Here is a 17500-nt window from a genome sequence, read left to right as displayed (position 1 = left end):
CAAGTGATAAAAAAAAAATTTTTGATCGATCGATCTGTATTCATGTGATCTACGGATTCTGAGGAAGGAATATATACAAAGAAAGAGTGTTTAACAGAAAGGCAGATTCGGTGCACTCAAATCTAGACTGTTAACTCTCAGAATGCGGAGAGAACATGAACACACAAAAAAAAATTCTTGAATACTGATAAGTTGATACTGTAATTATTCATCTATACAGGTTATTTACATTTAACCCCAACTCTGCTAGGGTGAGATTGACATATGCAGAATGGGTCTCATCTCTGGGAGGATCAAACTCTGTAGCCTTAGCTAACTCATGCTGTATTTGAGGCAAATCTGAATTGGATGTTACAAATGATACTTGAGGATTTCTCAATACCTGTCGTGTACGTAGGGAATAACGACATTCAGGTTGATCGTCTGACTGAGTATCAGAGGAAGAGAGTACAGGATCAGGAGGATTGTCAGAGTCTGTCACATTAGTCTGGGTTGGAACATCATTATCATCACATACTAACTTCATATGATCTAAATGCGATTCTTTATACTGACAAGTACTAATCTCTCTAACCTTATACTTATTACCAGTGATATGTTCAACTACTCGATAAGGACCAACAAACTTTTGATCAAGCTTTGGCATTGCAGACGTTTTGTTAAAGTTAATCAGTTAATCTGGTGGCCTGGTGGTTAACGCTCTCGCTTCACACGGCGAGGGCCTGGGTTCGATTCCCAGCCAGAGTAGAAACATTGGACGTGTTTCTTTCCACCTGTTGTCTATGTTCCCCATCAGTAAAATGGGTACCTGGGTGTTAGTCGACTGGTGTGGGTCGCATCCTGGGACATTGACCTAAGGAGGCCTGGTCACAGACCGGGCCGCGGGGGCGTTGACCCCCGGAACTCTCTCCAGATAAACTCTCCAGATAACTCTCGAACCTACTTTGATTTTGGATGGCTTTGCTCGAGTGTTTGCGACTCTTGTAAATTCAGCTGTTGATTTATGAAGTGTTTCACGGATTCTTCTAAAAACACCTTGAGCTAAGCGGGTACGAGTTGCTATGAAATCATCAGGGTTGTAATTTGGTTTCGGATTAGAATATAACAACTCATAAGGCAAACGTTTATCTACACCATACAATGCATAATGTGGAGTGTCACCTATAGAAACATTGTAAGCAGAATTTATAGCACACTGCACATCAGGTATAACTTCATCCCAAGTTTCACTGTTGGGATTGATAGTGGCTCTCAAGACATCAAGTACTTTCTTATTGGTTCGTTCCGCTAACCCATTGCTGGCAGGATGATGAGGAACAATGGTGGATTTAGAGATCTTGTACAAGGTGCACAAATTTTCAAGAATCTCATTACAGAATTCACCTCCATTATCTGTTACTAGGGACTTAGGGGTGGTATGCCTGCAGATAATGCGTTCTTTAAACACTTTAGCTACTGTCTCGGCAGTCTTATCTGCAATAGGAACTAACTCACAATATCTGGTGAAATGGTCTACCATAACACACAGATGTTTGTTACCTTGGAGGGAACATTGGAAATTAGTTAACAAATCTAGCGCAACTCTTTCCCACGGTTCGCTAGTAGTTGGATATACTTGGATTGGATTAGGACCATTAGCATTGCCTTTATGTTGCATGCAGACACTACATTTCTTAACATACTCAGAAATATCAGTTGCCATACGAGGCCAAAAGTATTTCAATCTGGCTTGTTTTACTGAACGATCCATACCAGGGTGTGCAACACCTGGTACATCGTGAACTAGCTGTAAGGCTACATTCACTAGTGACTGTGGAATTACTAACTGGTATACTCTTCTGCTAGGAGTACCCAACTCAGCTGTTCGATACAGTAATTCTTGGTTCATGACAAAGTCACTGATGGGTGCTGGTGGCTTCACAGTCAGAATAAGATCTTCCTGGAGCAGGAATCGAATCACACCAGACCACATGGGATCTGTTCGTTGAGCATTCTTTACATCTTCAGCACTAAATGGAGGGTCTGCAGTTACTATACTAACATGTCGCGATAAGGCATCTGCGACTACATTTGACTTGCCAGGTAAATGCTCAAAGGTGGGATTGAACTCTTGGATAGTCAAGGTCCATCTAGCTAACCTTCCAGTAGGTTGTTTGTTCTGGAATAAGGGTATCAGTGGAGCATGGTCTGTCAAGACATGAACAGAGTACTGATAAATAATGTCTCGGAAGTGCTTTAAAGACCATACTATTGCTAAAGCTTCTTGCTCAGTTACTGTATAATTACGTTCAGCCTTCGTAAGGACTCGGCTAGCAAATGTAACTGCGTTGTACTTGCCATCGGTCTTCTGAGCTAGTACGGCACCTATGCCAATTGAACTAGCATCAGTTGTCAGATAGAAGGGCTTAGAAAAATCTGGAAATTTCAAAATTGGAGCAGATGTTAGCTTTTCTTTTAGAGTGTGGAATGCTCTTTCTTGACGGAAGGTCCAAACAAAAGGAGCATCTTTCTTAAGCAACTCAGTTAGAGGAGCAGCTATGGAAGAAAAATTGGCAATGAAAGATCTATAAAAACCTGCTAAGCCCACAAAGGATCTTACGGCATCAGCAGTTTTGGGAGTTGGAAAATTTAGTACTGCAGTTACTTTACTTTGGTCAGTCGTAACCCCTCTAGGAGTGACTACGTGACCAAGAAACTTAATTTCTGATCTGAAAAATTGACATTTAGACAGTTTGATCTTTAAATTGGCTTCTTCAAGCTTACCAAGTACTACATCAAGTCTTTTCAAGTGTGTATCCACGTCTTTAGACATGACGATTACGTCATCTAAGTACACCATAAGTGCATTACCTATGAGACCTCTAAAGATATTAGTCATGAGCCTTGAGAACGTGATAGGGGAAGATCGTAATCCAAACGCCATACGGAGGAAGTGATAATGACCTGTAGGAGTGGAGAATGCAGTTAGCTCTTGGCTGTCCTCGTGAAGAGGGACTTGCCAAAACCCTTGTAACAAATCTAGGGTTGAAAAGACTTTGTTATCTCCGATATTACGTAAAAGATCACCCAGTACAGGGAGTGGAAAGCGATCTTTAATTGTTTTCGCGTTTAACTTCCTAAAGTCAATTACTGGGCGCCAAGTACCATCCTTCTTAGGTACTAGTATCAAGGGTGCATTCCAAGGGGAATTGCTAGGTGCAATAACTCCATCATCAAGCATTTGATTGATCAATTCTTCTGCGGCAGCAACTTGTGAATGAGGCATTCTGTACGCAGGTATGTAGATAGGTCTAGTACCAGGTTCAAGTGGAATACGATGGGACAATAAGTTCGTTATACCCATCTTCTCACCTGGTAAAGCAATGGCTTTACGACGTTTGTTCAACAGAGTCAACAAACGCTTGACTTCATCTGGGAAGTCAGTGGGAGCTAAGTCTTTCTCCTCAACTGGTGGAACAGATTGATCCAGTGAAGTGGATGAGGTCTCCCCGGCAGAAATAGCACCGACCCACTGGTCAGGTGACAACTCATCTTCTACCTGAACAGGGTAAGGATAGTGAACAAGGTCAACAAGATTGGTATTTGCTCTGAGGCGAACACTGTGACCAGAAGTGTTGGCCAGGAAGAAATGGATCTTACTATCTCTTACAACAAGTAAGGATGGTTCAACATATAGACCTTTTACTTTGAAAGAATCACTGTCAACTAGGACGTTATCACCATCTGGAACACTAGGAACAACAACAGACACTCTAGTGAGAACACTAGCCGCAACAGAAACGTCTTTCTGCAGACGGCATGTGACATCAACAAGAGATGGCATTACTAGTTTCAAGTAATTGTTTTCCGACAAGGCGTCCCCTGTGGAGAAACTACTACTTGAACTAGCAGTCATTGCAGGGATAGGTTGTGCACTCAAGGCAATCTGAGTGTCCTCGGACACTTGAGACATCGGACTATCCTGCGAGTCTGAGGGTATAGGTGGAACACTGATGGGAGTGACAGAATTACCAGTGCCTGACCGCTTGGGTACGCTACTGGAGAATGCATTAGCTTGTAAGGACTTAATCCGTACATCATACTCTGCAGCAGTATAACAGATTTCTGATCCAAGCTGGTAACCCCAGAATGGAACGATCAAGTCGTCAATTTGGGCATGCCATTGGTAAGGGTCGAGCACAATGCATAAGTCTCGCATGGAAGCAAATCCCAGTAGAAGGTCACCAGGGAAAGTAATCTGGTCGACAACAAGGAAGGAAGCAGTGAAGTCTCTACCTTGGATAGAAAAGGTTAGGGAAGTCCGACCTCGGACACGCAGGTGAGAACCAGCTACTCCACTAAGGGAGGACACATGAGTCGGTTCTACGAGAAGGACATGTCGTAACTTCTTATCCTTAAACAAACTAGACCTAATAATATTGACTTGCGCACCAGAGTCCATGAACAAATGAACGGGCGCATTATAAACAGATGCTTGCACTATAGGGCCTATGGTTGCATTGGAAGTTATGTGCAAACAAAAAGGTGGATTGTCATCAGAAAAGACTTGTTCTACTTCATCCCCAAAATCATCTATGTCAGAGACATGTGAAGCAACATCATCAGCAGGATTGTCATTCTCGAGACTGCTTAAGGCTTCAAAGGAATTGTGAACGGGGATGGTGTACTCATTATCACCCACTGTCACCATGGGACGGTTTGACTGGGGCGCTCGAATTCCCCCGAATTGGAAGAATGAGCCTGGTTCTGGTTAGTTTGAGAATTGGAAGAATGAGCCTGGTTCTGGTTATTTTGAGAACCACGATATCTGTTTCCTCTACGGGTTCTGCGGTTGGAACGGCCAAAGAAAGACCTAGAGTACTGAAGGTTATAGAGAGCATTGCACTCAGATGTGTCATGTCCATGTATTCTATGATAAGTACAGTAGGGAAGATCTGGATACTCATCATCAGTACGACGTCTCTTAGGGTAACTATTAGGACAATTAATTGCAATATGGCCACGGAAACCACAGTTGTAACAATTCCGCCGTTCGACACGTGGATTAGGTAAGAAATACTCACATAGGCTGGTATTACGTATAATTACAGATAAGGTGGGTTGCGCCCTTACAGCCGTGGCCTGCCTCCTTGCTCACTCTCGTAACACTGACTGACTGACTGGCCGCCCACGTACCCATAGAGGGTCTTTGAATAATGCCAAGTCAGCGCAATATGAGTTCAGATAGTGACTCAGGCAGAGACGGTTGGTCGTTGAGTCAACGGTACACTGGTTACTGGTAACTGCTTACTACTACTGAGAAGGGAGCCACCGCAACTATGCAGATCTGATGGCAGCTAGAAGCGTCCAGATGGTATCACCCTTCAAGCCTGGACAGATGGGAAGCAGGTGGTGTGGGACTATACATGTGCATCTACCTTGGCTGATACCTATCTCCAATACACCAGGGAGGTGTATTGGAGACTTTTACCAGTTTGAAAGTAATAAACTTTATCGCAAATTTTACAAGGAATGTTATAGACTCATCCGTCAGCATTTTGGGGGGGATTCTTTATTCTTAATTCTTGGGTAGAATAGTTTGTTTGTGGGTTGTGTGAAGGACCTGTCTAGTTGGGCCAGTGGGCCTACTGCAGTGTTCTCTTTCTCATGAGTCGTGCATCAGATGTTGCTTTGTTGTGGGATGTGATAGTGAGGTGTGGTCTAGACCCTATATATGCCTTCCTCTAATGCATTACTTTTATTGTTCCTTGATAATGTGAGTAGTCACGAAATCGCTTAGAATTTCTCTGTTCGTTAACAGTGGTTGTTTTACATATTCTGAAATCACCTGTTTACTGTGATCTTATTGCATATATATATATATATATATATATATATATATATATATATATATATATATATATATATATATATATATATATATATATATATATATATATATATATATATATATATATATATAAATAAATATATATATATATATATATATATATATATATATATATATATATATATATATATATATATATATATTTATATATATATATATACATATATATGTATAGTGAGCAAATGACAATTGGTGAGATGTTATCAAAAAATTTTGCAGGAGTGAGACTAATAAGCTGATAAAGTCTAGGGAACAAATGGATTTGACAGTTAAAAATAGGAGGTGACTTATTATGTCAGCATAGTTGCTGATCCCTGTGTTGTATAGCATATCAGTATCATCCATGTGCTTTAGATAGGAGATCCCTAGGCCTGTGACTGTTTGTGTGACGTCACGGGATGCGCATGTGTACGTTCGTACCTCTGCCTCCTTCTCATTCGGCGTTTGACACAGGCTAGGACAAGGCAGAGGCTGGGCTCCATCTCCCATCATCATAGTCTGACAATATATCGTTACCATCCAACAAGTGTGTCAACCTTCAACCCTCGATATCTCCTTTTAAGAACCCCTACGGTAAATGGTGGCAACAGAGGGCCTGTTATTCTGACGATTACAGCTATTTCTGGAGATAAGTTTCTACTGAGTCGTCTGCCATCTTGTGAGTAGGCCTGCCGAGAAGGTTAACGCCAGCCAGCTACCTCAGCCAGTTCCTCCCGCCCAAGCTCCTACCAGCTTCTACACCATTCACTGGTCAGTCTATTTGTATTAGTGTTTATCTGCTTATTTGCATCACTCCCAAGGGGTTGACCCGAGTTTGCTAAATAAGCCTTCTTCCAGTCTGTTGTGTGGGAGTCAGAACAACCGAGTCCAGTCCAGCATAGCCTACTCCATCCAGTTCTTTTGCCTGCCAAGCGAGCTTCCACCCCTGCTGTGCTCATCATGAGAAGTATCAAGCTATTCTTTGTGAAGGGCTAAGATAAGCCAGCTAGCAACTAACCCAGGTTTCTTACCCCAGTACTCAAGCAAACCACGTGAGTAGTCTTCATCGATTGTGATTGAAGCTCCAAGCCATTCTGAGTGCTCTTTTTCATCCTTGTGGTGTTGTGGTATTTTGTGGGTGTATTTTAAGCCAGTCAGCTTAGAATTATCTTCGCGGCAGTGTGGTTGTTCTCAGTGAGGCTTACGCCATTCAACCCATAGGCCCATTCACCATGTGTGTCTCACCACCCCCGGTCTTAGCCCTGTTAAGCCCACCCACCCACCCACTAACCACGCAGCCTCAGATGCCTCACTCAGCCATTAACCCACTCACCAAACCTCTGCCAGTGTTTTGGAATACTACGAGTGGTTATAGCTCCATATTTTAAGGACCACATAGGGGGTCAAGAGCTAGAGTGTGTTTTGCGCCATCATTGAAAGCCTCCTGTGTGTGTCTATCGTCAATTTAAGCGCAATTCTACGATCAAGTGTGCTGAGGAGCAGTGAGTCAGCAACCAGTCTCCTCTACTCTCCACTACCATCAACCTTATTCTTCACTAAGTCGTTACGGCGATAATATTTTTCATAGAGACATTTGCGAGTGTTGAGACATTTCTTTTGTGTTCCAGTGATTTTCTTAGTGACATTCAGTGACTCTCGATCAGACTCAGTGTTTGTTTGCAATAATCTTTTTATCTCCTTAATTCAGTGTTAATTTTCGTGCATTATCTTATGTCTGTTGTTGTGTCTTTTATACACTTGAAGTAAGTACTTAGTGTTTTTCCTCTGTTGTGTGTGCAACATATGAGCAGTATAGAACTTTTGTTTCCACTTCACAATCACCTAGTGTTCTCAGTATTCCAGTGAAGTATTTCAGTAATTTTTCACCTTATATTCTGCATCACAACTCAGTGTTGTCTCAGTTATATATAATTTTTTTCATCCCCGCATTTGTGTATTCTTGTTTTGTTCCCTGTGTGTTGAACATTATTGTGTTCATATTCTTTCATTTAACCAGTGTCTAATTTGTCTTATTTCCACAGACAATAGTGCCATTGTTTTGTGCAAGCAAGATAATTATTATCAAAAATTTTCACACATCAAGTTTCATTGCAAGAAAATTCTAGTATTGTGTTTATGTTGATGTGTTGTGTTCTGCATCACTGTAAGTGTTCAAACTTTTTTTGTTCTGTGTTTTAGCACCTATTATTTTTCATGTTTCATTGAACAAATTCACTCTAAGTGCAATTTTTAAGTTCTTCTTTTAGAGTAAATTGTTCTTTTGCTTAAGTATTGCTTGAGTGTAGTTAAGAGTTAAAGTGTTCCCTCAGTTCATTCCTTGATATATTTCTTTTCTTGTGTGTGTAATAATTTTTTTATTATTGCACATTGACTCATTTTGCAATAATTCTTGTGCAAAGATCGTGTTGTCTTTAAAATTTTTCTTGCAGAGATTTTATGCAGTGTTGTGCAGTACTTTTTGATTAGCAATTGTTATTTGCAATAGTGCAACAGTTTATTTCAGTGCAGTTTCATATACTTTGTTCTGTGCATAATATTTTATTCTTTCTGTGCCATTTTATTTTATTTCAGTGAATTGTGTCCCAGTTTGTTTTATTTTTGCACAAGCTTTATTGAGTCCATTTTATCATTTTATTGTGTATTTCCCTGTTGCATTGAGAGTAAAGACAACTCACTGTGCCATTCATTCAATTTAAAGTAAAAGTTGAGCAAATTAGATTTGAGTAAAGTACAAGTTCTCTTGATTTTCAAAGTGTTGTTTGTTCAGATAAGCATTTTTTCTGTGACTGCGAGTTCTTTGCTTACTGTGTGACCTGTCAATTTTTAATTACTTATGCAGAATAGTTAAGCATTTTCTTCCCATTTAAGTTCACTGTGTTGTGTGTTCCTCAGTTACGTTTTCTTTTGTTTCTCTAAATTCTTGTTTTACATTTTGCAAACATGTCTCACGTTTTCTCAAGCGATGCCTCAGCACATGCTGCTAGTACAACCATTAATGCGTCAGCCCAAAATTCGAGTAACTCCTTATCAAACGATAGACATACTCAGACTTCTAGCCTGCGTAATTTTAGTCGTGATCCATATGATGCTATGCCATGGTTCAATGGTAATCCAGACAACCTAGAAGGTTGGTTTTCCGCTGTTCAAGCCAGCGCTGATGCTTCAATTGATGGTCTTCCATCTGAGAGTTGTTTAATCAGTATCAGAAAAAAGAGTCTAGCCCGTTCTCCAGCAGCCTCACATGTATTCAACTTAATTCGTATGAAGGACTTTCAAGATCTAACCAGGTGGCAAGATTATGAACAGTTAATTCGTAACTATTTTGAACCGGTGCGAGAAACCAATCCGTTTGTCGTTCTCAAAGAATTAGTTTGCACAGCTCCGAGACCAGAAGAGCCATTAGATGAGTTTGCCCTTCGTCTTAATAACCTAATGTCCTCATTCTTTAAAGCAGGTCAAAATTCTAAGTACCTTAAAGATAGTAATAAACCAGCCCTTGATGGGTTTGCCAAATTAGCTGCATTTGGAGTTATTAAACAACTAATGCCACCGACATCTATGTATGTGTACAATTCAAGTCCGCTAGATGCTACTATGGGACTGCTCGCAGCTCTCATCCATGTACGAAATTTGTGTCCCGAGGGAACCTTCCCTTATCGTAAGTCTATGCCAACCACTTTGTCTACTCCTGTACCTCCTCTAGTTTGTGCTACTACCAAAACTCCCAACCTTAATCACTCGCATCCATCATCCAAATTTAGTGTTATGAGCCATCATTCCCGTAGCACCCGTAGTATGTACAGTACCCACAGTCAAAGAACTTGCTATAATTGTGGTTACCGTGGCCATATTGCTATTAATTGTCATGATAGTCACCCTAAGAAGCGTCGTACTGATGATGAGTAACAGTCAGATCTTCCCTACTGTACTTATCATAGAATTCATGGACATGACACATCTGAGTGCAATGCTCTCTACAACCTGCAGTACTCTAGATCTTTCCGTGGCCGTTCCAACTGCAGAGCCAGGAGAGGAAACAGACGTCGTGGTTCTCAAACTAACCAGAACCAGGCTCATTCTTCCAATTCGGGGGAATCCGAGCGCCCAAGTCTACTCGTCCAGTCGTGACAGTAGTAGGTGATAATGAGTACACCATCCCAGTCCAAAATTCCTATGAAGCCTTAGCCAGCCTTGAGAATGACAACCCTGCTGTTGATGCTGCTTCACATGTCTCTGACGTAGAGGAATTTGGGGATTATGTAGAAAATGCCTTCTCCGATGACAACCTACCTTTCTGTTTGCACATAACTCCTAATGAAACGATTGGTCCTTTAGTTCAAGCTTCTGTCCATAATGCGCCCGTTCATGTGTTCATGGAATCTGGTGCGCAAGTAAATATCATCAGGTCTAGCTTGTTTAAAGAGAAGCAGTTACGACGTGTCCTCCTCGTTGAGCCAACTACTGTAACCTCCCTTAGTGGAGTAGCTGGTTCCCTTCTGCGAGTCCGAGGTCAGACTTCGCTCACCTTTACTGCTGCTTTTCTTGTTGTCGACCAGATTACTTTTCCTGGTGACCTTCTACTGGGATTTGCTTCCATGCGAGACTTACGCATTGTGCTCGACCCGTACCGATGGCGTGCCCAAATTGACGACTTGATCGTTCCATTTTGGGGTTACCAGCTTGGATCAGAAATCTGCCATACTGCCACAGAGTATGATGTATGGATTAATTAAGTCCTTTCAAGCCAATGCATTCTCCTGTAGCGTAACCAAGCGGTCAAGCACTGGTAACTCTGTCACTCCCATCTGTGTTCCACCTACACCTTCAGACATGCAAGATAGTGTTCCGTTGCCTCAAGTGTCTGAGGACACTCAGACTGCCTTGAGTGCACAGCCTATCCCTACAATGACTGCTAGTTCGAGTAGTAGTTTCTCCACAGAAGACGCCTTGTCAGAAAACGATTCCTTGAAACTAGTAATGCCATCTCTTGTTGATGTCACATGCCGTCTGCAGAAAGACGTCTCTGTCGCAGCTAGTGCTCTCACTAGAGTGTCTGTTGTTGTTCCTAATGTTCCAGATGGTAATAACGTCCTAGTTGACAGTGATTCCTGCAAGGTCAAGGGTTTATTTGTTGAACCTTCCTTACATGTTGTAAGAGACAGTAAGATCCATTTATTCCTTGCTAACACTTCGGGTCACAGTGTTAGTCTCAGAGTAAATACCAATCTCGTTGACCTAGTTCACTATCCTTACCCTGTTCAAGTACAGGATGATGTGCCACCTGACCAGTGGGTCGGTGCTATTTCAACAGTGGAGACCCCATCCACTCCACTGGATCAATCCATCCCACCAGTTGAGGAGAAAGACTTAGCTCCCACTGATTTCCCAGACGAAGTCCAGCGCTTGTTGACGCTGTTGAACAAACGTCGTAAAGCCATAGCCTTACCAGGTGAGAAGATGGGTATAACGAACTTATTGTCCCATCGTATTCCACTTGAACCTGGTACTAGACCTATCTATATACCTGCGTACAGAATGCCTCATTCCCAAGTTGCTGTCGCAGAGGAACTGATCAATCAAATGCTCAATGATGGAGTTATTACAAATAGCAATTCACCCTGGAATGCGCCCTTGATCCTAGTGCCTAAGTAGGACGGCACTTGGCGCCCGGTGATTGATTTTAGAAAGTTAAATGTGAAAACCATTCCAGATCACTTCCCACTTCCTGTACTAGGTGATAAAGTCTTCTCGACCATGGACTTGTTACAAGGGTTTTGGCAAGTCCCTCTTCACGAGGACAGCCAAGAGTTAACCGCATTCTCTACTCCCACAGGTCATTATCACTTCCTACGAATGGCTTTTGGATTACGATCTTCTCCTATCACGTTCTCTAGACTTGTGACCAATATCTTTAGAGGTCTTATAGGTAAAGCACTTATGGTGTACTTAGTCGACGTAATCGTCATGTGCGAAGATGTGGATACACACCTGAAAAGACTTGATATAGTACTTGGCAAGCTTGAAGAAGCCAATTTAAAGATCAAACTGTCCAAATGTCAATTTTTCAGATAAGAAATTAAGTTTCTTGGTCACATAATCACTCCTAGAGGGGTTACGACTGATCAAAGTAAAGTAACGGCAGTACTAAATTTTCCAACTCCCAAAACTGCTGATGCTGCAAGATCCTTTGTGGGTCTAGCAGGTTTCTACAGATCTTTCATTGTAAATTTTTCTTCAATAGCAGCTCCGCTAACTGAATTGCTTAAGAAAGATGCTCCTTTCGCTTGGACCTTCTGCCAAGAAAAAGCATTCCAAACTCTAAAAGAAAAGCTAACATCTGCTCCAATTTTGAAATTTCCAGAATTATCTAAGCCCTTCTATCTGACAACTGATGCTAGTTCAATTGGCATAAGTGCCGTACTAGCTCAGAAGACTGATGGCAAGTACAACGCAGTTGCATTTGCTAGCCGAGTCCTTACGAAGGCTGAACGTAATTATACAGTAATGGAGCAAGAAGCTTTAGCAATAGTATGGTCTTTAAAGCACTTCCGAGACATTATTTACCAGTACCATGTTCATGTCTTGACAGACCATGCACCACTGATACCTTTATTCCAGAACAAACAACCTACTGGAAGGTTAGCCAGATGGACCTTGACTATCCAAGAGTTCAATCCCACTTTTGAACATTTACCTGGCAAGTCAAATGTAGTCGCAGATACTTTATCGTGACACGTTAGTGTAGTTACTGCAGATCCTCCATTTACTGTTGAGGATGTCAAAAATGCCCAAAGAACAGATCCCATATCGTCTGGTGTGATTCGATTCCTGCTCCAGGAAGATCTTATTCTTACTGTGAAGCCACCAGCACCCATTAGTGACTTTGTAATGAGCCAAGAATTACTGTATCGAACAGCCGAGTTGGGTACTCCAAGAAGAAGAGTGTACCAGTTAGTAATTCCACAGTCACTAGTGAACGTAGCTCTACAGCTAGTTCATGATGCACCAGGTGTTGCACACCCTGGTATGGATCGTTCTGTGAAACAAGCCAGAATGAAATACTTTTGGCCACGTATGGCAACTGACATTTCAGAGTATGTTAAGAAATGTAGTGTTTGTATGCAACATAAAGGAAATGTTAATGGTCCTAATCCAATCCAAGTGTACCCAACCACTAGCGAACCGTGGGAAAGAGTTGCCCTTGACTTATTAACCAATTTTAAATGTTCCCTCCAAGGCAACAAACATCTGTGTGTTATGGTAGACCATTTCACCAGATATTGTGAGTTAGTTCCTATTGCAGATAAGACTGCCGAGACAGTAGCTAAAGCGTTTAAAGAACGCATTATCTGCAGGCATACCACCCCAAAGTCCTTAGTAACAGATAATGGAGGTGAATTTTGTAATGAGATTCTTGAAAATTTGTGTACTTTGTACAAGATCTCCAAATCCACCATTGTTCCTCATCATCCTGCCAGCAATGGGTTAGCCGAACCAACCAATAAGAAAGTACTTGATGCCCTGAGAGCCACTATCAACCCCAATAGTGAAACTTGGGATGAAGTCATAGCAGATGCTCTATGTGCCATAAATTCTGCTTACAATGCTTCCATAGGTGATACTCCACATTATGCATTGTATGGTGTAGACAAGCATTTGCCCTATGAGTTGTTATATTCCACTCCGAAACCTAATTACAACTCTGATGATTTCGTAGCAACTCGTACCAGCATGGCTCAAAGTGTTTTTAGAAGAATCCGTGAAACACTTCATAAATCAACAGCAGAATTTACTAGAGTAACTAATAGCCGTGCTAAGCCATCAAAAGTCAAAGTAGGTTCAAGAGTAATGCTGACAAATTTCAACAAAACATCCGCAATGCCTAACCTCAATCAAAAGTTTGTCGGACCTTATCGAGTTGTAGAACATATCTCTGGTAATAAGTATAAGGTTAGAGAAATTAGTACTGGTAAGTACAAAGAATCGCATTTAGATCATATGAAATTAGTATGCGATGTTGATGATATTGCTACCCAGACTAATGTGACAGATGCTGAAAATCCTCTTGACTCTGTACCCTCTACCTCAAATAGTCAGATAATCAACCTGAATGTCGTTACTCCTTGCGTACTCTGCAAGTAATGAGAACCCCACAAGTATCTTTTGTAGATACTCATTCAAGTCTCCCTCAGTCAAGGCATGTGTTAGCCATTGCAGAGGAATTCGATCCTCCCAGAGATGATAACCATTCTGCATATGTAAACCTCACCCTCGCAGAATTGGGTTTAAATGTACATAGTCTGTATAACTAGATGTCTGAGATGAAGGAAATTGTCAACTGTTTGTTATTAACTGATTAGTTTTTCAGAATTTTTTTTTTTTCGTATTCACGTTCCCTCCGTATTCTGAGAATTTGACAGTAATGATCTGAGTGCGCACCACATGCCTTTGCTGTTAATTTCACCTTGTATATATATATATTTATTCTTCCTCAGAATCCGTAGAGTGCATGAATACAGATCGATCGATCAATTCCATCCCATATTGTACAATGATTTGTTCTTATAGTTTGTAATGCATTACGTTAAAACTCATTACGTTAAAAGTGATTACATTAACACCCATTACGTAAAATTCATTTTGTTAACATCTAGTATGATACCATCCATTAATTCTAAGCTATATATGAATTTGTTATTGTATAGAATCAACCCAGAACCGCCTGCCTGTTCAGCCTATGGATAGTAGTGTATGTCAAGACGAGATACGTAACATGACTGAGCTGTCAGCATAGTTGCTGATCCCTGTGTTGTATAGCATATCAGTATCATCCATGTGCTTTAGATAGGAGATCCCTAGGCCTGTGACTGTTTGTGTGACGTCACGGGATGCGCATGTGTACTTTCGTACCTCTGCCTCCTTCTCAGTCGGCGTTTGACACAGGCTAGAACAAGGCAGAGGCTGGGCTCCATCTCTCATCATCACAGTCTGACAATATATCGTTACCATCCAACAAGTATGTCTACCTTCAACCCTCGATATCTCCTTTTAAGAACCCCTATGATAATAGAGGGAGAGTTGGAGGTATCGGGAAGTTGGAGAGAATATTTGATGAATTGTTAAAAGTTGATGAAGATAGGGAAGCTGTGACTCTGAGTATTAGCCAGGGAGATATAACATCTTGTAGGAGTGAGGAAGAGCCGATTAAGAGTGTGAGGGAGGTGCATGTCTCAGTGGGTGGAATAAAAGGGGGTAAAATAGCTGGAATTGATGGAATCAATACAGAAATGGTAAAAACAGGTGAGGATATAGTTTTGGAAGGTTCACAGGGTACACAGGGTGCACAGGGTACACAGGATACACAGGGTGCACAGGTACACAGGGACTGGCAGAGAACATGTGTAGTTCCTTTGCATAAAGGAAAACGAGAAAAAAGAAAGTGTAAAAATTAAAGGGAAATATAAATGTTGAGTATACCTGGTAAAGTGTATCGTAGAATTACTATTGGAAGACTAGAGAGTAAGACGGAGAGGAGGATCGTAGGTGAACGAGGAGGCTTTAGGAAGGGTTGGGGCCGTGTAGATCAAGTGTGTACAGTTGGGGTCTCCAAACATTTCATTACGGGAGCTATATCGTATATTTTACACATTTTCACTGGCCAAAGAATAAAAGATCAGCCTTATATATAAATATAAATTAATAAAATTTAAATGAATAAGTTTTATTTTTATCTTTTGTCTCCTTTCTTAAAAACTGGAAATACATTTGATGTCTTCCATTCCTCAGGCAATTGCCATGTTTCGATAGATTTATTGAAGTTTGCTGCTAGCGGCACACACACTTCCTCTGTTCCCTCTCTCATGACCCATGTTATCTGGGCCCACTGCCTTCGAGGTATCTGGTTCACTTAGTTTCTTCACCTCCTCATTGGGTATGTGTATTGTGTCCAGCACTTGCTGATGCACCCTATCTCATTGGTTTGCTGGAAGCGTTTCTGTCTCTACCTGGAGTTTACCTGGAGAGAGTTTCGGGGGTCAACGCCCCCGCGGCCCGGTCTGTGACCAGGCCTCCTGGTGGATCAGCGCCTGATCAACCAGGCTGTTGCTGCTGGCTGCACGCAAACCAACGTACGAGCCACAGCCCGGCTGATCAGGAACTGTCTTTAGGTGCTTGTCCAGTGCCAGCTTGAAGACTGCCAGGGGTCTGTTGGTAATCCCCCTTATGTGTGCTGGGAGGCAGTTGAACAGTCTCGGGCCCCTGACACTTATTGTATGGTCTCTTAACGTGCTAGTGACACCCCTGCTTTTCATTGGGGGGATGGTGCATCGTCTGCCAAGTCTTTTGCTTTCGTAGTGAGTGATTTTCGTGTGCAAGTTTGGTACTAGTCCCTCTAGGATTTTCCAGGTGTATATAATCATGTATCTCTCCCTCCTGCGTTCCAGGGAATACAGGTTTAGAAACCTCAAGCGCTCCCAGTAATTGAGGTGTTTTATCTCCGTTATGCGCGCCGTGAAAGTTCTCTGTACATTTTCTAGGTCGGCAATTTCACCTGCCTTGAAAGGTGCTGTTAGAGTGCAGCAATATTCCAGCCTAGATAGAACAAGTGACCTGAAGAGTGTCATCATGGGCTTGGCCTCCCTAGTTTTGAAGGTTCTCATTATCCATCCTGTCATTTTTCTAGCAGATGCGATTGATACAATGTTATGGTCCTTGAAGGTGAGATCCTCCGACATAATCACTCCTAGGTCTTTGACGTTGGTGTTTCGCTCTATTTTGTGGCCAGAATTTGTTTTGTACTCTGATGAAGATTTAATTTCCTCATGTTTACCATATCTGAGTAATTGAAATTTCTCATCGTTGAACTTCATATTGTTTTCTGCAGCCCACTGAAAGATTTGGTTGATGTCCGCCTGGAGCCTTGCAGTGTCTGCAATGGAAGACACTGTCATGCCGATTCGGGTGTCATCTGCAAAGGAAGACACGGTGCTGTGGCTGACATCCTTGTCTATGTCGGATATGAGGATGAGGAACAAGATGGGAGCTAGTACTGTGCCTTGTGGGACAGAGCTTTTCACCGTAGCTGCCTCGGACTTTACTCTGTTGACGACTACTCTCTGTGTTCTGTGTTCTGTGTTCTGTGTTCTGTGAAAACTTTTTTAAATCTTGTGTTAAGTTCTTCACATATTTCGTGGTCACTCTTTGTCAGCTCCCCTCCTTTCCTCAGCCTGATTACCTTGTTCTTCATTGTTGTTTTCCTCCTAATTTGGCTTTAGATGGTATGTCATTCTCTTATTGCCTCTGGGCTTCTCTCCTTATCCCTGCATATTCGGTTCTGGTTCTTCTGCTCAACTTCTTGTTTATTTGAGCTCTTTGACATCTATACTTTTTCAGTGATCTAGCACACCTGGCGTTGGCCTTTTTACACCTCCAGTTAAACCATGGGCTCACTCTGGTCTTACCATTTTTTTCTGTTACCCTTTGTTATAAACTTCTCCTCTACCTCCCCGCATTTAGCAGTCACTAGTTCCATAATTTCATTTACTTTATTTCCCTCTAGTTCTCTTTCCCACTGTACTTCTTACAAGAATCTCCTTATACATTTGTAGTCCC

Source organism: Cherax quadricarinatus, chromosome 39, assembly GCF_038502225.1.
Source record: "Cherax quadricarinatus isolate ZL_2023a chromosome 39, ASM3850222v1, whole genome shotgun sequence".
NCBI lineage: Eukaryota > Metazoa > Arthropoda > Malacostraca > Decapoda > Parastacidae > Cherax > Cherax quadricarinatus.
Note: the sequence above shows the minus strand (reverse complement) of the source record.